This window comes from Amblyomma americanum, chromosome 6 (genome assembly GCF_052857255.1).
Source record: "Amblyomma americanum isolate KBUSLIRL-KWMA chromosome 6, ASM5285725v1, whole genome shotgun sequence".
Lineage (NCBI taxonomy): Eukaryota > Metazoa > Arthropoda > Arachnida > Ixodida > Ixodidae > Amblyomma > Amblyomma americanum.
Genome location: NC_135502.1, coordinates 64835372 through 64858754, shown reverse-complemented (window position 1 = coordinate 64858754; position 23383 = coordinate 64835372).

Genomic DNA, 23383 nt, shown 5'->3' with positions numbered 1-23383 from the left:
TAATTGTGGCATCCATTTATCATACATTTTTTAGTACCGGGAGCGACGTTTCAGGCTGGACGTGCCAACTACGGCACGCTTCTATCTCCATTGCGTCCGTGCCGCCAACTCCAGACACATTCGGTGTAAGATTTAACCACCACTTAGAGGACCTTATAAGATGTCTCGTGTGCAGGGAGACGTGTAGCAGTCCGCAAACACAACCAAGAAAGAATGACACGAAACTCGATGTAAAGGACACACCATCCTGTAATGCTATCGCATTTCTACAGAAAATGTAATTAGATGCTTTAATAATTTTGTCGGACTGGAAAGAATTGACTTTTTCTTCTCTAATGTGTGGCAACAGCGGAAAAAGGTGCTTAACTTTCCTGAAAAGCCGTTTGAGTCCCTTCTGGTGCACGATAATGAGTTCCTGGAAAATTTTTTCGTCTTATCAGGAGAGAGACTAGCGAAATTTTATTAGAAACATTTCTGCTGCGTATTTTGATCAATACATGTGCAGTCAGATTCTGTATTACCTTAAAAAAAGTTCAAAAATATTTTCGTGACTCAAGTATCGAAGCAAATCGAGAAGTCTCCATGCCGAAACCGAGGCTAGAGCTATATGAATTCTTGAGGAGAGAGTAGAATCCTCTGAGTCGTGACCCGGGCAATTCGTGGCTTTCGCGCTCCAACAATGTTTTCCGGATTGATACTTTATAGTTTTTATTTATCTATCCCGGGCTTGCTTTCCGCAAACGGTTTCCGCAGCCATGACCAGCTAGTGGGGCACAGGGCAACGGCGATGACGATGAGATGAAATTCTCGCGGAACTTTTGCGATCGAAGACGCGGGAAATGATATGTTCCAGTAAATGTTTTTCGCTTCGTAATGTTAGGCGCGTGGCCAATATTCGCAAGTCATAAATTGAGCTCTATTTGCGACGAAAGCTGAGCAGATATTGGAATGCATGCACAGTTGACACGAAACCCAGCGGATAATGTAACGACGCGAGCTACGCATGTGCGTTTCAAAAAAATTATTGGGTAGTATGAATCTTTCCTGAATATTTGTGTCATTTTTCAAAGAGAAAAGTTAATCGAGAATATCCTTACAAGGTCTAGTGTCCGGAGGGGCTCTATGTGGAGTTTTCATTTTTTGGTTGCTTGCTACCGTATCCACTCTAGATGCTGCAGAAAAACAAAAAAACTTGGCTGTGGTTTAGCTCTGGTTCAACCAGTAGTCACGCGATAGCTACAGCTGGCCGAGTGGAACTCACTCAGTCGAATTGCAAAGTCAGTCTTTCGCCAATCCGTTTCTCTGGGCGTTTCTTCTTCATCTTCGTCCCTGGACATCACTCACCCTCTCCGCTCCCCTACCCCCCCCCCCCCCCCCCCAGACACACACACACAGGGTTTCGCCGGTGCGCCGTGCCGCCGGAAACTGCTCCGTACCACGTGACCAATCACGTGACCACGTGGCGGCGCCGCCACACTGAAGGCTCGAAATACTAGCGTAATGTAGCTATCGCTACAAAAAGCAAAAACCTTCTTCCAGCCACGGTAGCGGGTTGGAACACAATAATGTTCGATGTTTTTCAAAGATACCTCGCCAAAAGATCGCAGCGTACATAGAGTTTTTTTCTTGGCGACTTCAGTTAAAAAATAGCCGAATGAATCTTTGTCGAGTGAGTGGCCTATGCAAGCAGTGCGCGTGCACGCTTAACACTGAATTTTGCGAAGGGGAAAACACTGAGTATGCTCTTCGCAGATGTGCGCAAACTCAAGTCGCTGAACTTCTTGCTTTGCCGCAAGCGTTCTTTTGCAGTTTTGATCGGTCGCTGTAACGATGCGGAATGCGAAATATTTAATAGATTAACGTGTATGTTCAAGGATCGCAGGAGGCTTATTAGAAAATGGGGTGTTAGGACGAACGCTGAAAATATGAAAAAATGTAACCATCTCTTCAAGTCGTCTGGCTACCTATTTGTATTACGAAGACTTATGCGCAGACAGTGAGGTTTGCATGCTGAAAAGACATATCTTTCTCTGCATGCTTCCACAAAACCTTAAAACAATCAGCCAGAGAACACCTGTATGTGTGCCCCTATAGATTAACGATTGTTATTTCAACGCCCGGCACTTCCGATTTTATTGAGAACTGCAACTGTGTCCTCATGGTTTCATATTTTTAGTGATGAGTAATACATTTTGCTTGAATGAAAGCCTGCTGCTTTTGCGCCGCTCTTAGGGATTATTTAGGCCGTCTTAAAGATTCAGTGTGGTGATTTCGGAGCAATTAGAGCAGTCGTGTGGCAATCTACAACAAGGTTTGCGAGATAGGACAGCATTGCCGTGATCATGAAGCTCAGCAAACTGCTCTAATGTCGACGTCTCCCGGGATTGCTGGACAATTTAATTACCGAGAGCAAGCGCTGCATTGGAAACTTATCCAAGGTCACTGGGCGAGAGAGGAGGAAAATGAGGACTCGCGAGACCAGCTCTTTGCGTCGCTGTGCGTACGAACGGGGCTTTTCTCTTGGTTCGGACGTCTCGCTCATAGTAAAAACAGCAGTATGCATAGGTCAAAAAGAAAGAACAGGCGAGGCGTTGGCGCAAACTGTTGGCATAAGAAAAGAATATATTATACATAGAACTTCAAAACCAGGTTCGCGTATATTGAAGGTAGGGAATAGTTTTTAGGCATGTGTTTCATGATAAATGATCTCGCTGTCATGGAGAGCAGCAGAGGGGCCGTTTATGCACGTCCGCCTCTATTTCGGTTGAGAAGGGCATTGAGATTAAGGCATCAAGGCATTAAGATAAGCTGTAGGGTCTTGATGCAGTAGAGAAACATTGACCTCAATTAACGGAAGTGCACTCTGGTTGTGCATATACAGCCCCATTTTTCAAGAATTGTAAGCCCACAGAGCTTCCATAAGAGGCGAGCAGAATGACTCGTTCTGTATTCTCAGCGTTCCAAAATTCTTAAAATTTAAACGAACTCTATTTGCTCACCTCTCTGAAGCTTAAATGTTATAGGAGTGCTTGAGATGCTTATAAAAAGGCTTCTGTAGGAATTCTTTCATCTGCTTATTTGTGACAAACGTTCTTGATAATTGTGTTTCCAAAAATAATTATACATTTGCGAGTCAGCGTTTTCCTTGTGCGTTGGTGAATCATCCTTCGCCCACTCAACCGTTTACTTCAAGAACGTGTTACGAGTTATGCTAACTTTCTTTTTACTTGAGTTTGGCGTTTTGTTGGCATGCAAATGTATTTTGAATGTTGGCCTTCAATAAGATTCACTTTAGGCAAGATACAAACGGCGCGGACCTCAAAAGTTTTAAATCCCACGAAGACATACCTTCGAGTACATGAGAGAGGAAGAGGTGACGCTGCCGACAGCGTAATTATATTCCGACCCCGAGAAATTTATAAGAAATGTAAGCTTAAATATCCACATTAGGTCCACAAAAAACAAAAACACCGCGCCAACTGCCTTGCCGAGTCAAAACATGAGACTTGCGGATACGCGTCTCACACTAATATCTGGACACGACACAGACACAAGCTCGCACTTTATTTCAAAACCTCGATGATTGAAATCCTATGAACACCAGCATTACATCATTAATATTTTTTTGCATCGAAGTGAGTTAAAATCCCAGTTTAATCAAACACTGGCCACGAAGGCACTCTGAGTAATGGAACATCATAACCACCGGTGGCGGCTAATGCTCGATGGGGATCTGCGCTAACAGAGGTGCTCTCCACATATTTAGCTTAGAAACCGCTTTACGTGGGCCCTCTTATGCCCGGACAGCTTTATGGCTAAAAATAATTCCTCAGTCTTTAGAAATTCAATAATGTTATTTCAAAGTATTCGTCTTTTATTCAAGGAAACTAAATTTGATCTTCAAGATCTGAGTAACCTAGTAACCTCGCCGCAGTTACAAGGTTTCCAAGCGAAACTTTCTGCGAAGGTAGAGCCTCGGAAACCTGCTAACCAGGTTGGACCAGCAGTTTATTCGAAAACCATCGGGGAATGTCTGATTTAAATTTTCATTAATTCGTGTGCCCTACTAGACCACCGGAGACAAGGCTGACGCAGCCAGGCTGCCGTTTGCGCGCTGACTGCACGCGGCAACAGCACTGAAGGTGCAGATCCAATTAGGTAGGCGACGCACGGCGCATTACTGGATGGGCCAGCAGACAAACCTCTTGACAGGTATTCAAACTTCTCATGTTTTTTGCCATTTATCGATTTCGCTTTCAAAGCTGCCGCTGTGTCACTCTTGTCACGCTTATGCTTCCACATCAAACGCTTTGCCCTGCCGGCAGACATGCACGCCTGATTTCCCTTATACACTCTCTGGACGCACTTGACCTGTGGTTACCAGCAATTTCAATGAAAACGTTATTATTGTCTGTTTTGAGAACGAGACTCCTTGGGGGAGCTAACAAGAGCTAGGAGACACTCATCAGGCTGTGCGCAGGCGAGAATCGGCCGTTTTTCGACTTGAGGGTGAGTTTATACGACGCCTCCTCGTTCATTATAAACGAGCGATGAGGCCGTGGTTGCCTGTTTTTTTCTTAGACGCGGTGTCTTAGCAATAATAAATATTTTTATTGTAACATCAATCTCATTCTTAATAATCGAGCGTTCGTTATAAATCCAGCCCTTATAAGTGGGCTCGGCTGTAAACCCAACCGCTATATACAACCTTTTGATGTTACGAGAAAGCATTTGAGTCAGTCGTAACCTCAGTAGTGATGCAGGCAATTCGCAACCAGAGTGCAGAAGAGTCACATGCAAAATACGGGAAGATACATATCCACAGCGGCTGCAGAACCACTAAAGTCTTTCATAAACAGAAAAAATAAAATCTCAGTAACAAAGACTGTCAGTCAGAGAGACGCAATCTTTAAAGTTATGTTGACCGCTTGTTTGTAGGGGGCATTCAGAGAACTGGGTTGAGAACAGTGGGGATAACATTTAGTAAGAATTCCTTAGTAATCTGAGATTGGTTGATGATATTGCATAGCTAAGTAACTCAGGGGACAAGCTGCAAAATATGTTACATGAGCTGGACAGGCAAATCAGAAAGGTTGGGCTGCTCTGTCTATCACTAGGACCGCAGTGCCAGACCACGAGCCTAAAATAACTAAAAGAAAAAGTTTCGAGTGGAGCGAAATTGGAAGTTACTTTCAGAACCTGAAAGCAGTTCGCCAATATTGCTTAAGAGAAAGTTTATAACAGCTGCATATTACCGGTATTCAACTATTGGAAAGAAAAGTGGACATTAGCCAGAGGGTTCACCTTAAATTGAGGAGAACGCAGTGAGCTAGCTATGGAAAGGAAAATGATAGGCGTAACGTTAAGAGACAAGGAGAGTCTAGAGTAGGTCAGGGAATAAACACGCATTCATTACTTCCTAGTAGAAACCAAGAAGAAACGGATTTGGCTGGGGCATACGATGCGAAGGAAAGATAACCGGTGGTTGCTAAGGATAACGTACTGGATTTTAACTGGAGGTAAGCGTATATGTTGGCAGCAGAAATTGAGTGGGCGCTTGAGATTACGGAGTTCTCGGGTATAACGTGGCAGCGGCTGGCACAGGGCAGAGTCAGTTGGAGAGATATGGGACAGGCATTTGTCCTCCAGTCAGTCTGTAGACGTTGATTATATTTTTCCTCTTATGCTGTGATCTCATCCAAATATTGTCCTACAGCAATTAATTTTTCCCGGCATCATCGCTTCGGTTGGGTAGTTCGCCTTTCTGTGCTCGAGAAGTCAGCGAAATAAATAAAACGATTGGATAAATCTCAATTGAAACCAGCTACTACAATTTATGAATCCTTATTCATAACGATCCAACAAAGTGCTCAAGTTTCTGTTATTATTGCCTCTTTCTTCGGTATGTTAACGAACCATTATTTTTGTAAGTGCATCAATATAACCTTGACCAGGTTTATACCAAGTTTAATATGCTAATAAGTGCCTGACAGAACACACTCGCATAAAGAAGAAAAACCAAAGCGTTCCTTTGTGTTCATTGAACCTTTCTGCGCCTCTATGGGCATGCCAGTCACTTTACACCATCTAATTCAAATGAACCGATACTAATGCAAATTCATATCAACATCCTTCAACGCTTCAAAGTTTTCACTTTTGAGAAATTTAGACTATTCATGCACCTCTCAGTTCATGCACCTCTTTGGTAGATTCAAAGATTATTTGCTTGAGTATTTTGAACACCCGGCGCCAAGACCTAGAACAATTGAAGAGTACTATTTATTCCGAGAGAGTAGAAACATGTCTAAGTCGTTTGTGCTACAATGTAGACGTGTACCGTACATCGTGCCTTTTAATGTCGAAGAGAAGCCTACAAAGAAAAAATAACTTTCTTTTTCCACCAAACAGCATGGACGACTGCTAAATAGATCTGAAAATTTCCTTCCGTCCTTTAAACTTAAGGCAATACGCAACAGCTTCTTTGCATGGAGATGCGCATATGTTTTTAAGTTTGGGAACGTGTGCAATGTTGCCAAATAAAAAAAATTTGCCGACTGCATTCTCCCCACGAGGATTTTTTTATTGCAGTAAACAATCAGCATGTCGAGTGATTCGTGTTTACCTCTTGTTGGTAATGAGTTGCAGAGAAATTGCCTCCATCTATCGGCCTTCGAGTAAAGATCAGTGCCTTGGAACTAGGATCACGAATGAGGTCCTCACTTAAAACGCCCAAGGGAACAAAAAAGCTAAACATTATGAAATAAATCGTTTCTATATCAGGCCGCAGAAATTCAGGAATGCAGATAATGCAAGTTAGAAGTGAAAAGGAGTCTGGCCACAATTTGTTCCGTCCTAAAGACAATAGAAAGAGAAATTGGGGGCTAGGTGATCGAAACATTCCTTCAGAAGAATTAGGCTGGGTGAAATATTAGAGGCCGATTGCTTTCGGCAACGCGATGCGTTAGCCAAATTACGTAGGCTAGCGTGGTCTAGGATGAGCGGTACACGAACTAAAAGTCGTGTACAGTGAATACGCCCCCCCCCCCCCCCCCCATTCTCCCATCATCCCCAAAAAAGCTTTATGCTTTGCGTTTTTGTGGTGCTTGTGTTGAGCAAAAAAGTGTGGAGGACATGAGCCGCTCGTTATGACTTAAATATTACGGATGCTGAGCTGAATATTGCATTCATGGCTCTGTTTGTTAACGTTTTTCCTATTTACATGAGGCATTTCCAAAAAAAGTAGCCACATTAGCAACTCAGAGAGAGAGAGAGAAAAAATTTATTTGGTCCATTATGTGTTTAGCGTTCGGTCTTCGTCTGCATCGCTGCAGGCTCTTAACCTTCAAAGCAGGGTTGGGCCCCTTGTCCAGGGCTTCATTGAGTCGCGCTGCTTCGCTTTCGTGCTGCACCATTGCCCTTTGGGCGGCGAGCTCGCAGCTGGTGAGCCGGCTCTCCCACTGCTCCGCACTCGGGGTTTTGTGTTGGTAGAACGTGTAGTTTCGATTACACTCCCAGGTTATATGGTAAAGCGTGCGGGTTGCCTCGCACCACGGGCATGTGTTCCTATACTGTGTAGGATACATCTTGCTAAGTATATGTAGGTTAAAGAATGTTCCCGTCTGCAGCCTCCGCCAACTAGCTGCTTCTTGTTGTCTGAGGCCCTTATGTGGCGGGGATTATCTAATTCTCCTGCCTCTTTGATAGGTTAGGTATTCTGAAAATCAGATCTCTACGGTGAAGTGCTGTCCCAGGGCGTATGGCCGCTCGGCTCGGTACGTGATCTCTCGAGCCAAGCTGTCTGCCCTTTCGTTTCCTTCTATCCCCGTGTGTAGCAACTCAGAAAAAATGCATGTGTAGGAAAGAAACTGAAAGTTGCGCATGGATGCCAGGGAACTTTCTAGTTGTTATACCCGGTGTGGTAACATAATAAAAAAAACACGCTATGAGAGCAAATGCTTTCCACAGTGGAGTTGTGTGCTTACGTTTCAGCCTTAAAAAGTATGTCTTTGCTTCTTTCTTCTGCCAAACAAATAATGGTGACCGCTTTACCGCAGTTCCTCTTAGCGAATAAACGCGCTATTGGCGCTCCCACTTGAGTTTTATAGCTTTACAAGGCACATTCTTGGTACAACTCCCTTTCCCATGTCTCAATAATGGGGCTCTTTAAAATGCACGGAATTTCTTCGACCATCGAGAGGAGTTGTGTGATTTAATAAGGAAGCCAACCCTGTTTGCCGAGCACAGAAGCCCGACCTATGGAAAAAATGTGAGCTGCCACTTCAAGCTGTCTTACTAAATGTTCATGACCGTGCCGCACACCAGTATAAAGGAATTCATTGAGCGTTAAGAAGTAGAGGGAGTTGAGTTGCTCTTTAATATGCAGGCAAGGATATTTCTCACACGTAGTGGTGTGCAGCGTTCATAGAACCGAAAAACTCTCTCTGCTCCTACGAAGCTGAGAATTGTTCTCGCGAGCCTTTTTAATTACGGGGAACAGGACACGGGAGGGAGGAGCCCTCAGCGAGCCACCGAGGGTATTGCCCAGGCTCTTCCCTGCGACGACAGCGAGAGGCGAGGCAAGGCTCCGGATGGTTTGCCATGGCGTGGCTGGCGAACCTCGCACTAAAGCGAGCAGGAGGGAGCAACTTTCTTCAGCACGGGGCCCAAGTTCATGAATGTGGAAAGGGGTATACAGAAGCTGCGCTCCTCATCCTGAAGGGTGGTGATTTGGGCTTGTTGGTACATCACAGAAGAGGAAATATGCAGAGCAAAAAAGAAAAAAACGCACAGACGACAGAAGAAAACACAACACAAGTGAGAGCTTGTGCTTGTCGTTATTCTGTCGTGCGTGCGTTTTTTTTTGCGCAGCATATTTCCTCTTCGCCTTACTCGCTTGCAAGGCCCTTTAATCTATTTGTGCGTTGCTAGGCCCTGTATACCTGCGCAGCTGCTGACAAGCGTTCTTAAGTAATAAAAAGGCGAACAAGAACCTAAACCATTATAACAGCAAGGAGAGAGTTTCTCATTCGCCCTGAAGGCCTTCCTTCAGTAACTGGTGGGCAGTGTGCTATATTCTTGGCCCGTACAAAATATCTGTTATGTAGCACAAATCTCACATCACTGCGCTTCCGACTTCAAACTATATACTGTCGCTAGAGCTTCATGATGCCGAGTGAGCATCGATTTTGTCTACACTTTTTAATACACACACATACACGTACACATATAAACATATTATGACTTGCCCCACGTTGCCACAGCTTAAATAGCAAAGAAGCTTTTTACTCAGTAAACAATCTAACGCCTGCAAACTGGTACTAAAATTGCTGCTCGAAAGTTTCTGAAGAATGGTTAGTTGGGCAAGTTGCACGTAATTCATTTTGGCGGAAAATTAAGCGCGGAAGGACGAAAGACCCCTGAAGGGGGGCCAAACAAGCGCTGTTTCTGTAGGAAAAAATTAGCAACCAATTTATTCTACTCTTTACTCGACGTGTGGCATTGCCTTTTCTATTTTAGCTCCCTTTAATGTGTAGGCCCACGAAGAGGGAGTTGTGCTAAATATGAAAGGGTCGGAACATGACATAAGTTTCTGCGACCTAAAGATAAAACGCTTCGTGTAATTAAAGAGGATATTTTAGAATTACGCAATGAGTTGCAAAGAAAAACGTTGTGGTTAATTTTTCCTAAAAGTTATTAGTTATCAGGTGCTTTTGTGCAAGGAGGGTTGAATAGAGGCAAATCCAACAGGCTTTTTTTCTTCATAGACGTGGTTAGGTTGATGATGATGCTGTATTTGAAAAATGAAATCTCTGAAGCAGCGACTGACTTCTTCACATAGAAATAGAAGTTTAACCGTACGCAGAAATTTTTACCTTTATTACCCGTAGTGAAATTACTGTGCATTTGGCAAGGCTTAAGAGATCTTTTCAGGAGGACACAGGGGCGCAGGGGCTCGTCCCTGTCTACTTCTATGTCCGTGTGTTTTTGTTGCGCCCCTGTGTCCTCCTGAAAAGATATGAACCAACACGCCCAAATACAAGTACTTCTGTGCTTAAGAGATCGACATACTTCTTTGGGTGCACCTCAAACCAGACAGAGAGCTAAGCTGAAAACCTGTCGAGAGGCAACCTACATGAGCCAACCACACGGGTACCGCCTTCTGGCAATGAGTCACAAAAACGGAGCTCGGATTAAAACACGTTTTTTGGACGCACCGCGACATTGTGCGAGTATGTGAAGCGTTTTTCAGTCCGGTTATTTAAATCCACTGATTATTTAGATTTCCTTCACCTCAAATCAAAGAATGCGGTCGGAGATAATGTAAGGAAGCCATATTTTCTTTGGTTTGGAGCGTTAAGCTAAAGGGCCTGAAAGTCGAGCTCTCAGTTGCTGGATAGCTGGAATGTTCCCAGCTGACAGCCTAGTCTTTCACGTGTTCTTCTGCATCACGTACGCTATACACAAAAAGGAAATTTTCGCTGTATATGGGCGCGCAGTAAGCTTTCATTGAGAATAAGTTACTCCGCAGGTGAAAGGAAGATCCCGGAAAAGTTGATATGCGCCACTCGTGTACATATTAACATCTCACACTCTCGACCCAGCGCTCAGACTAACGAGCATCTAATACCAGAGCAGGAACGGGTCTCTCGCTGGACAGTGCAGCGTCCTAAGCTCCTTGAACAGAAGTACCACAGGTTTCTTGTGGCCTTTATCACGCCAGCTAACCTCTTTCGATTGTGTGGCTTGATATCATTTTTTCATTCCCTTTCAGCCTTGAGGCAATAAACACGGCTTTAAAAACACATAACTGATTCGCAGACCGCTGATTCATACAACGCCCCAGTATTTCCGCTGATAACAGCATACAATGAACGCTATTTGGAAGCTATATGAATCCTTAGAGGCATATGGCATTTGGTTGCGTGTTAAACCTGTAGCGCCATCACGAAAGAAGACGAAGCGGTGGGCTCATGCAGGCCAGAACGCTCGGCATGTTGGCCTCGGCCGGACGCTGCAGCCACCACTCCGCCGCTCACTTCTTCTGCAAGTCTTTTAATAAATGTAGCGCGGTCCCCTCCTAGACGACTTCCACAAACCATATACACGAATAACTGACTCATGACTCAATGACTATACAGGACGTGCCCGTCCTGTGTTTCTATGTTTCTGCTCTTTTCTGTGCCGTTCTTTCGCGCTGCTCTCTAATGTTTCTAACGTTTCATTTAGATGACGTACAAACACAAGGCATTGCAAGGCGAGGCACCCACGGTAAACGTGAAAGCGGCCATGATCGGGAACAGAGTGTGGTTTTTGAAGAAATAAGCCTAAATAACTTTCGCGTTATTTCAGCCTATCAGTCTTAAGTACTAACTGTAACTCTTCGAAAACAGGCTTAATAGGGTCCCCGATATTGCCTGCTCGCCTCCCAGGTTCCACATGTTAAATTTTAATAATGATTGATGTTGCAGTGCGCATTTTAAATTGAGAAACACAAAACTGATTCATCTGCAGCTGGTACAATTACCCAGTCCTTCATAGAATCATCATCGCTACCTGGCGGACTACGCCCACTGCAGGACAAAATCCTCTCAGATATCTCTCCAAATAACCATGACTTGTGCAAGCTACGTCCATCTTGTCCCCGCAAACTTCTTTATCTCATCCGCCCACCGAACTTTTCGCAGCCCCCTGCTACAGTCGTGTGAAACAAATGACGGTCATTGTTTCGTCCTAGCTAACTTAGCCGCTACTGCCGTCACATCCTTAATAGCACGTCGTAGGTGCTCTAGCACAAGAGTGAATGGACACGCGATTGCAGTGTTCGAGGAAATTTATACATGTGTACGCACTTCACTTCCATTCAAGCCGCCGCACAGCTGCCCTTGATTTAACCACGTGCTAGAATAATAAAAATCGATCTACTAGTCTTAGAGTTTGTGACATGCAGCGGCCTTTACTACAGCGCATTCACCTTCGATATATTCTGCACCAAGCTGGAAAAGGATCTGAAGTATCCCTGCAGTAGCGACTTTTAAGAAAGCCTCTGTTGTTTGTACGGTGCACTCGGACGCCACAGACTTGGTAAGCGCGGAAAGCGGTTGTGTAAACGCTGGAGGCCCGATGACTACTACACTGAAGGCTTTCTGAAGCTGGTTGCCATGGCAACGAACCACCATTCTTGATGGCTCCGCCCACTTTTGCACGCTCCTCTTTTTGGTTTCTTTCCGACGTCTTGCGGTTGCCGAAGTAAGTATTGTTCAATTGTGTTACCCCACTGAAGATGTCGTTGAGGTGGCTTAGAATAGCAACGCAACTACTTCGTCCGTTTTTTTGAAGCGGCTGGTGTGCAAACTCGGTGTTTAGTCTGTTTTCACAGGAACTAGTAACTAAAACCGCGCTAGTTCCTAAGTCACTTAAGCACTGACTGCAAAACTTTAGCTATCTTGTATGCTTGGGGTTCATTTGTCGAGTTCCTTTAGCAGCTTGTCCAGCAAACGCTCGCGGACAAACACGGAAGAGAGGAGAACACGTAGTTAGAACACTAAACCAAATAAGGAACGCGCCGCCATAGTACTCGGAAGTGAACTTGTTTCGAAAGTAGAATTTCCTGCCTCATTCCCTGAAAACGAAAACATCGCATTGCAGTGCTCCCACAAACGAAAAAAAAGTCACAAAATCTACCTCGGCCCCCCACAGCTCCAGATCTCTCATCGATCGTTTCCCGGATTTCGAGGGGGCAAAAGAAGAAAAAGAGCTAATGGACTCTGAAATAATGTGTCCCGTTGATCGCCGTTTGCGACGTTTCCTTCTCTTCACATTGCCTGGATAAGGCACTAAGGCTGCTGCCGCTGAAACACTGGTCGAAGACCAGATGAAAGGAAAACTTTTCTGTTGTCTCTGATCTATTAATGACTCTCTCTGTCCGCGCGACAAAAAAAAAACAGGCTAAAATCCATTGAGCGAATGCTTGCCGTTTGCTAAGGTGGAAGAGAAAGTGGAGAAGTGAGCCTCAGGAACATTTGCAGATAGCAGCAGCTGAATCACGTGTAAATGTTCCTAAGCTGTGTCGCAATCTCTCTCCTCCTATAGCTGTGCTGTGAAATTCGGGAATATTTGTTTTTGAAAAAAAACCGTCTGTTTACAAGGTAATGATGCGCTGGGTTCAAGATTCTGCAAATAAAAAGAGTACACAGTTCGTGGTGAGTTAAATATAGGGTTATTGCATTACCTAAAACATTTCAGTCCTTGTTCAAGCATTTAGATCAATTATATCGCCACAGTAGAAGTATGAGGATTGTATTTGAGCGGGAAAATAAACTTCAGGAACAAAAGTAAGTTTCTCGCAGCAGCATGAAAGGTTATTTGAGTCTTTGGGCGACATAAATATCTGGCTGACTGCGCGAAACGTCTGGTGGACAGACACTACAGCGCGGGCCGATGTTCACGTGACAGATGCATCTGGTAAAGCTAAGTTGCGGCATATTACTCTTCAATAATGAAAAAGAAACTCATTTCTTCTTCTTTCTTCATGAGCTTTATGTTCAAGTCAATTTTTAACTCGCGGGGAAACACTGGACAAAAACTTTGACGGTGGTTTAGCTTTGGCTAAACCTGCAGTGAAGCGATTACTACAGCTGGCCGAGAGGAACTTGATCAGTCGAATTATAAAGTCAGTTTATTGCCGCTCTGTTTCACTGGGCGTTCCTCCTTCATCTTCGTCACTCTTGACACGGAGCATACGCACAGCTGTTGCAGCTCGGTTTCGCTGGCGCGCCGCGCCGCCGGCAGCAGCAACTGCTCCGCACCACTTGCCTGGTCACGTGACCAACCACGTGACCAACCATGTGACGACGTGGCGGTGGTGGACGCCGTTGCTGCGCCGCCATTGTCACGCGCCACCACTACGCTGAAGGCTCGAAATGCTACCGTAATGTAGCTATCGCTACAAAACGCGGTGTGCCGAATCGGTTTAGCTAATGAAGTGTGTTGCTGCTTCCTCCATCTACGGCCCTATTGTGCTACCTTTTCCTGTACACGCGATGTCCATTGTCCGGAAGGGTAATCAGGGGTGTGTAATAATATAACATTACGTCATATTGATTAGCGTGCACTTAAAGCGGTACAGAATCATTGCAACATTACCTTAGTCATTCTCGCATGAAGCCATACCCGGCGAGTCACTGCTGCGTACAGGGCTGTCTTTTGGCATATGTTCAAGAAACGTTGAATGGGGAATACCGACATGCTTATTAGATGTGTGCTGTGTGTGTGTGCACACGGGAGCGTGTGCGCGTGTGTGCACGCGCGCGTGTGCGTGTGTGTGTGCGTGTGTTTTCACCCTTTGTTGATCACCACAGAATGAACGTGCTGCGGCGAGAGAACCCAGCCAGGCCGCCAGGCGCGTCCTTGTAAGACTGAGCTATTTGGAGGAATTCAATTCATGCACGCTTCCTTCCATTCATAGCCCCGAAAAACTATCCATGGGTATAGTCGTATGTAATTTAAGGGTTTTGTCCTGGATGATTTCAAGAACCTACAAACAGTTCATGTGGAGAACACATGACGTTTTGCTTTGTCCGCTTCAAGTATCGCACGAGACGTCAACATATTTTCACATTTTGCGGGAAGAAACACAGCATAACGTTTTGTGTTAGTTTCTCCACCGACAAATGTTCACTACATAAAATGGCACGTGGCCTGCATTTGTGTTGACCAATGGTTCTTTTACTCCGGAAAAAATGGCACTTTTCTTACCAAACTAAGCCGGTTTCTCAGGGAACGAAATGCGCGCTACGTTTGAAACTCAACCTGCGTTGCAATCCGTCCATTTTTTTTTCAGCTATAGCCCTGAATGACAGACACTTTCCAAAGGAAAGAGACTCCCGCTTTAGATCGGCAATCCAAATTCTTTTTTTGAACTGGTCCACGCCGAAAGGTATCGTTTGACACTACCGCCGTTTTAAAAGAAAATTCTTTTTACCCTTTGCACCCACGCGGTACTAAGTTTCACGTTCGCGATTTTCTGAGCCGACTCAAAAATGTTCTTCATTCAGAACCGAGACTTACAATGCAGATAGATGGGCACAACTTTCAAACTAAAAATGTAAACACTTTTGTCCCCACGAAATAGAAATTGCATAGCCTCTAAGCGGCTTACGAACAAAACCATAAAAGAAGGCAGTTGAATTTCAATCAAATTTCGGTCAACTAGCTCTAAATATTTATGTCTTCGTTTCGCCCTATCTTCTTGTGTTCCTCACAGGCTTGTTCAAAAATACAATAAAAAAGGCTTTTAATAGTTCGGTGCAGTTCTTTTTAAGAAAATGTAAAGATCAACCGAAGCACGACTAAGCTAAGAAAAAAAAAACATATCGAACTCGCATCAAATTTTCCGTGCCTCACGAGCGCTGCACGTAACATTCTAGTGCGGGGCTCTGCCTGAGAAACACGGCAATGTTGTAGGCTTGAACACGTCTGGAACGCGGGAAAAAAAACCAGGAAAGCGCCGAAGTGAAAAAACTCACAGCCTTGAAGGAAGCCATTACGTGGGTTTCTTAAATACGTCAAAGAAAGCTGCCATAAGCGAAATCGTCGCGGTTCAGTGGACAGAATTTGGAAGGCTTCTCGATTATTTCTGTCTTCAAGCACTCTCGTCGAGTTTTGCAAAGAGCGGTGCTTTTAAGCTCAGAGCAGTTGTTAGTAAAATTTTCACGTTCTTTGTAGGGCAACACCTGGTTGAGAAACGCGTTTGTATATTTTATCTAGTGAGTAGAAGAAAGCGAAAGGTAACAGCCGCTTGTTGTTTCGCACTTCCAGTGTTCTGTAGTTCACAACCGATTACAAAAATATTGGCATCTGATAGTCTCCTCTCTCTCTCTCTCTCTCTCTCTCTCTCTATATATATATATATATATATATATATATATATATATATATATATCCAAAAGAAAACACTTGACAGAAGTGTGCCTGGTTGGGAAATTTAATTTAGTAGATAGATGACTGACGCCAACCAAGTTAATTTTTGAAAAACACTACGTTTCGGGACCGCCTCGGTTCCTTCTTCATGGTGTGACTGCGGGCGAGGCGCAGCTTGGCTTTTTAAGCTCTCGTGTCACCTTCCGGGGAACGATTAACGTGGGGACACTATACCCTCTTCTTACATCCATCGTTTGCGGCCACTGACCCGGAAGTCTTCAACACGAGGGCTTAAAAACCCAAGCTGCACCTCGCCCGTAGTCACACCATGAAGAAGAGATCGAGCCGGTCCCGAAACGTCATGTTTTATAACAAATTTATTTGGTTGGCAAGTCATCATTCTACTAGAGCATATATATATATATATATATATATATATATATATATATATATATATATATATATATATATATATATATATATATATATATATATATATATATATATATATATACTTAATCCGTGAAGAATACTTAATCCGTGAAGAATGATTAACCATTCTTTTCATTTCCATGAGAACAATAAAAAAACTTCTTCATGCTTATAATATATATATATATATATATATATTATAAGCATGAAGAAGTTTTTTTTTTTTATATATATATATATATATATATATATATATATATATATATATATATATATATATATATATATATATTATAAGCATGAAGAAGTTTTTTTATTGTTCTCATGGAAATGAAAAGAATGGTTAATCATTCTTCACGGATTAAGTATTCTGGGAACACAGTTTTAGATACTCTTGAGCGTCAGTACTCAATGAATCCTTCGATGTATTTTTCTATGCCCACTCTTGCAAAGTGTTGTGGTATGAAGCCACACATGCGTCTTACTTTTTATTTCTCATTTTCGGATTTCCAGTCAAGTAAATATATGGTATTGAAGCGTCGATCTTTCGAAATGCCGAGAAAAGCGGGCCTAACTACTGTTACGGTACAGCGTGTCCCGTGCTCTCTATCCAGGACAACAGCCTTCGTTTTTGTCGCGTTTTTTTTTTATTTCACCTTTGCTCGGTATAATCAAAAGCGAGCGCAGTTGATTCGAAATAACAAAAATGTGTGCGTGTATTTAAACTGGCGAGGGCCCTCTTTGATGCTTGATTGCCATTCTGTAGATTTATCTCTAGGCTTTAGTTTTCTAATAAAAAAATGACCAAGAAAGTTGGAGAAACGTTGTGCTGGTGGCGATGATGCTCTTACAGTGAAACGCGGGAGCGGAAGAAGCCGAGGTAAAGGCGCGTTTATACTCCGAGGTCCTTGGCGCGCGGGCGAGCGCCGGCGGTGGTCATTCAGTGAACATCAGGCTGGCGACGCCACACCAGGCGCGAATTCGACCCTCTTGTAGTCCAACCACTCCGACGCTGCGCAGCAGCTGCTCTAGGAGAAGCGCATGCGCAAATGAGGCGCAGAACGTTCGACGCGCCTTCTGTCGTAGATTTCCGAATCAGAGCCGCCCCGACGAGAGGTGGAATCGGTCTGGCTTGACCGGCGGAGGCTGACGCGCTCAACGCGAAATAGACTCATGCTCCAAGTTGCCGCCACTGTGCACTGTGGTCGGAGTGCGCCGAAGACGCCGAACGCGTCGGCGGTCAAGCGCCGTTGGAGCGTAGAGGGTGTTTGCTTTGGCCAACGTGACGTCGCCGTGCCGCGCGCGCTTTACGTCGGAGTATAAATGCGCTTAAGTGTGTTGTAGATGACGTGAGCTAGGTGCAAGCTACAGTCGTTTACCTCTCCTTGCAAAACTGAAAAAAAAAACTCATGCCGCAAGGCCGACCGACAAAAAATTGGCAGTCGCTTAGCTCAGCTATGCCAGGAGATACGTAGCGAGGGCCGCAGTTCCCCCCTGGTCTAATCGCGTGGTCAGGTGTACGACGAGCCTTTACATCCTCCTCTTCAGTTGTGGTTGATGATGATGTTGTTTTCATTGCTTCGTCTTGATTTTCTGGCGAAGGGACCATGGGAGCTGCTAGGCGCCGCTTGTACGTTACGCTCCGCCTCTTAGCGTCTCCGCTGGCTAGAAGTTCTTCTCTTTGCTCTGGCGTCTACGCCGCTCGTTTAGCCTTGTGATGTTCATTATTTCTCTGCAGAACGGCCGCGTGCCAGACGACGGCTTCTTGGTCCGAAGAATTGATCGTCTCCTGACGATACCGCCACATAGGGGTGGCTGGAGTCTCCTTTTCTTCACCAATACGAAACGGCTGTGATACACTGAGTCGTATCCCTTCAGATTTTATACATACAGCCGCACATAGGCAGTTTATCCACACGACCCCACACATGGCAGCGGCGGTGGCCGAGCTCTGACGTCATGCGCCGCGAACCTGCTGCCCTTCTCCGGTTGCCGCACATACGCATTCACGCGCGGCCCCGGCGGGCGTAGTCGGGCCGGCGCGGCTCCTCACGCGGCGGCGGCGCCAGCAGCGAACTCTGACGTCATGCGCCGCGCACCTGCTGCTCCTCTCTGGTTTCCTGCATGCGCATTATCGGCCACAAAGACTCACGGCGAAATGCTCGACAGGGTAGCGTAGTGTAGCTCTCGCTGCAAAAGTGGCAGGTTTGGACTAAGACATGTTAGGCTAGTGGTTCATAGAATCAGCAATTATAAAACTGCTCGAAGGCAGGGCGAGAAGGGACACAAAGACCAAAGTTCAAGTAAAGAAAAATTAGTAATTCGTGATTTTCGAAATTTTATACATTGGCAGCCGTTGGTAAAGCTGGCGTTTTGTATACTCAGGTGCTTTTTATCCATTTTACAGTTCAATTTCCGAATAAGTGTAATAAATTTCGCACTAAGGCCTTTGTTCCACGGTTACTATTCTAAGATCCGGACAGGCGTTATAATTTGGGCTACATCCTTCTTGAAAACAACTAAATTGGTTTAACTATATCGGTCTTAACTTTGCAATGACCCATGTAATACATGTAAATTAACTTCTAAAAATGCGAATAATTTGCGTTCCTTCTCGCATGACATCATGAATCACTACCATAGTTGCAGAAACGATGTTTTACATTATATGTATGAGACAAAGGTCAAAGTATCAGCTGTTAATCCTGCAGGAAGACTGATCAAAAATTAATTCATTGAAAACTAGCCCGAATGGCAAAGCTTAAAATATATATGGTCTTAGCGCTCCATTGACGGTTATTAGAGCATTTTTAAATTTCTCTTGATTTACTGTTCAAAGCTGCTCATTTTTCTACAGGCTTAGCGTTCTTGGATATTTTGAAATTACAAAATATAGCTAAATGTATTTGTGGTATTGTTCTCATTAAATCTCTGTTTTTTTGCAATCTGCACAATGAAGGAGCCATTCTTGGGATCCATTATTGATGAAATCCCGAAAGTTCACAAGTTTTATGAAGCCCTTTCGATACCATGGTTTTTAGGTTTAAGAAAAAACAATATTTTATATTTGTCACCGTGATAACGATTTCTGCTGGAGGGCCTGAAACAAAGGATTCTTTTGCATTAAATGAAATAACAATGTGGGCGGCGACTAGATCGTAACATGCAACTTACGTAATCATGAAGAGATTAAAAGCTGAGCAGCGAAGTAGAGAAAAAAATCGGACAGCGGCCTTCATGTTAGGTGGAGTAGACCAGCTAAATTCGCCAGACTAAGTAACAGAAGTCTTGTAAAGGACATTTTCGGTCGACTTTCTAAACTGCTTAAATGAGGGCTACTGGCAACTACTTTCTAATTTAAGTGAATAATTTGAATTTAAATATTGAAAGATGATCATTTTGATTCTGCAACAACTAATTCCGCAGTGTAGAATCTAGAAATGGAAGGCATAAAAGTAGAATAAGCGCAATGTGACCAAGAATGCTACAAAGTAAAAACGTATTCAAGCGCCACGTTATCGTCCAGCATGAGTCTCGCAATTGATCGGCCTGTGGAGCAATCTCACCGTTGTTGTGAATGATCAACATGTAAATGAAGACTATTTCTATGTCTGTTCTGTGATGCTTAAAATTGGCACTAATGATAATAAACTTTCAATACGCCCAATAATATGTTTAATATGCAGTTCTCGTTTGCGTTTTTTAGGATCAATTTTTTTCTGCACCTCCAAATACTCAAGCGCATGCTTATGCCCTCCCAGGAATGCAAGTTAAGCTAATACAAAATCTCTGCTTGTTCACTCCTTCAGGAGTACAGGAAACAAAAGAGAGTATTCTTATCTAGAACTCGTAAGGCCAGCTGTGTTTTATGTTGGTCCTTCATGTATTATGCTGCTGCTGCACATTGTCTAGGGTAAAGGCGGTTTTATTGTAGTGACAGTGGTATCACGAAGGTAATGTGCAGTTTATTTCGTTGCCGCCCAGTACTTCTTCACAGTGGATAATGCGCCTTTTGTAAAAGGGACTGTAGGGCGTCGGTTATCTGCGATCAGGTGATAACTATCTTTAACAGCGAGAGTTCAACTGTGCCGTGTTTTCCAAAGTTGCCAATTACAATGTCATCTGTGTTCGTCCCGTCCCTTCTATTTTTTTTTTTCTACTGTACGAACCCCCAGATTCGGGGCAGGATTCTCTTTTTCTTTGTGGCTTGCTTGAATCCTGGCGCACAGATAAAGCAGCAAGACGTAGAGCCCACGGCGATTTTCTCTACCCAAGGGAGTGGTGAGAAGACTTCTAGTCGAAAAGAAACTTGCGCAAGACGGGCACAATTTGAAGCAGCGAGCAATCGTTGTGTACCATGAAAAAAAAAGGTTGATGATTTTCGTTCTTTGAACGATGCTGCACCAAGACACAATTCTGAGCTACCGGAATAAGTTACGAAAAGAAGCTTCCGTGAGCAGAGCAGCAGTAGTTTCTACTTACTTTCCTAATGCGTTTCAGCTTTTAGTGATTTATGGCTTCTGGCCTAGCCGCTGGAGCAATGTTTTTCCTCGCAAAAACGCACTAAATAAAATCAGTCAGCCTCTAGGACTGTTATATCTTCAGAAGAGTTCTCAGTTCTGCTGCCTAATAAGCTTTTTCACCGATGCTTCTCTAACAAACCTTATCTTCTCTAGCCTTCAGAGATTCCAACTGTTGACAGCTGTAATAAATCAGGCTGCACTCACTGCAGTCCAACTCTCAGCCCAGTGGTGGTGTCAGACATTCTCATATAAGGAGAAAAATCCGCCCCTTCCGATCCGTCGTTTCCATCATTGTCCGTGTGCTAAGAGCGACGTGTTTTCTTCCCAACACGTTGCTTTGTTTTCCATCGAAGGGATGGACTAAAATGTGTTGAGCGAGCTAGAGGACGAGGAGAAAATGAGAAAACAAAAGCTAAAGGTGAAACTATTTTCAGGAGAGCTGAGCGAAAGCTGCTTATCGCAAGAAAAAAAAAGAGCACATACGCCTCAATGTAGGTTTCTTGTTTTAAATGTCAGAGTCAAAGGAGCCGTATGACCAATGAATTTAGAGTGAAAGGTTGTGTTCTGGTCAGTAAATTTTTTCCTTTAAGGCTCACAGCAGTGAATTGTCGAGCCAAAACCTCAGCGAAAGTATATTTAAGTTCATTGTTTAAGAAGTATGCGGTGCATTGTTGATTTTCGTATATTTGACAGCTTACCTGCTCCCGCAAGCCAGCAACTCAGACCTGACCTGGGCGTTTACTTCGAAACTCAACGTCAATATGAATTACCGGAGCACTTAAAGGTTATCCAACAGTTTTTATTTTCTTTGGAAGAGAAAAATAACGCCAGGACCCTAGACGTCCGCTATTTAAACCAAAAGACATCGCGTGGACCTTAAATTTAGAAACATATTTTTCTCATTTTATTACTATGAAAACGATGACAAAACTATATAAAGTGATACATTACTATAACGAAGTGTAGTGTGTTTCATCAGAGGCAGAACATTTGGGATATAGATTTCCATCCCATACATCGATCGCACTTCTTAGGTTTTTATTATAAATTTTTTGAAAAAAAAAGGCTGTTATTTTGAGATCTTCTCTCAGCAAGTGATATGAGATACTAAAACGCGGGTTATTAGAGCTACTTATTCGCTGAACTTGTCACCTTGGAGGGCACTGGCCGCGTTTTAACATCAATCATTGTCAAGGATAGCTCTTCAAAGCTCCGCCGGCATTGTCGAAGTGATTGAGTGGCATGGCTTTGCCCACACAATCTGGCCTTCAAGCAACGGAACCTCCCGCAATATCGCGAAGGTCGCTAGTATTCAGCTGCGCTTTTCAATATCCTTTGTGATTCATCATGTCCACTCTACCTGTCGTGTGGGGCGATCAACAAAAGAGCAAGTTAATCCAGGTTTGAACTGAGTTCCAGGCGTAATCGGCAGCTAAGTTACAGCAGCATAATGGCCACTTGCTTGGCGCAGAGCGCAAAATGTGAAGGATTTTCTTTATTAAGACTTCTGTTCATTTTTCTCAACCTATAAAAGAGATGGCATTACTTTTTCGATACTTGAGAGGAGGAAAATGACGTGGTGTTTATTTTATTTATTTATTAGCCCCCCGAAGCTGTTTGAGCAATTGGGAAATACAAAACATACTCGCAGGAAAGAAACAACATTCAAAAAGATTTACAGTTTTAGCCAGCGTATACATATACGGGCAGAGAATACCAGTTAGCAAAGTCACGAGCAAAAACAGAATTTCAACACGTCGGAGAGGCTTCAAAAGACGGTACATTCATAGGATGGTTTTTCGTTGAAGACAGAGCTGATAAAATTGGGAGCGCTATTCGTATAATACGATTATAAATATAGGCTCTAAATGTAATATTTATAAACTGTCCTTATTTGACTGTAATTCTAATATGAGATTCAAGAAAATTTCAAGAAATGCTTGAACAAACATTTTCTACGTTGGTCAAATGTTTAGAGGAATCCCCCAAGGCGGAGTACATATGTAATAAGGGAGTAATTACACACTGGCTACAGAGGAAAGCTTTACAGCTTCCGCAGAAGCTTCGTACTTAAAGAAAAAATTGGTCCTGGTCCGGAGTTCGAGCCCGAGACCACAGGTTCACCGTAGAAGTCGCTCTACCAACTGAGCTAACCGGGACGGCTAGCATACGGTAGGGTGAGAGCGAATTGACCAATGACTCAGAGAGGGAACAGTGCTGATCAAATGTTTTAGGGGAATCTCCCAAGGTGGAGTCAGTTTGTAGTAAGGGAGAAATTATTCATTGGCATCCACGCAAGCGCAGCCATACGGCTACAAATGAAAGCTTTTTTTCTTTAACTGCGAAGCTTCTGTGGAAGTTTAGTAGCTTTCATTGCAAGAGGGCGTATTTACTTTTATGAGAGACCTTAAAACTAACTGCAGTTGTAGCGTAGCCCTTTCGGCAGTCACCTCGCATAAGGGAGCTACGCGGTTCCATCCCAGTGCAGCCGGTTACAATATTTTCTGGCT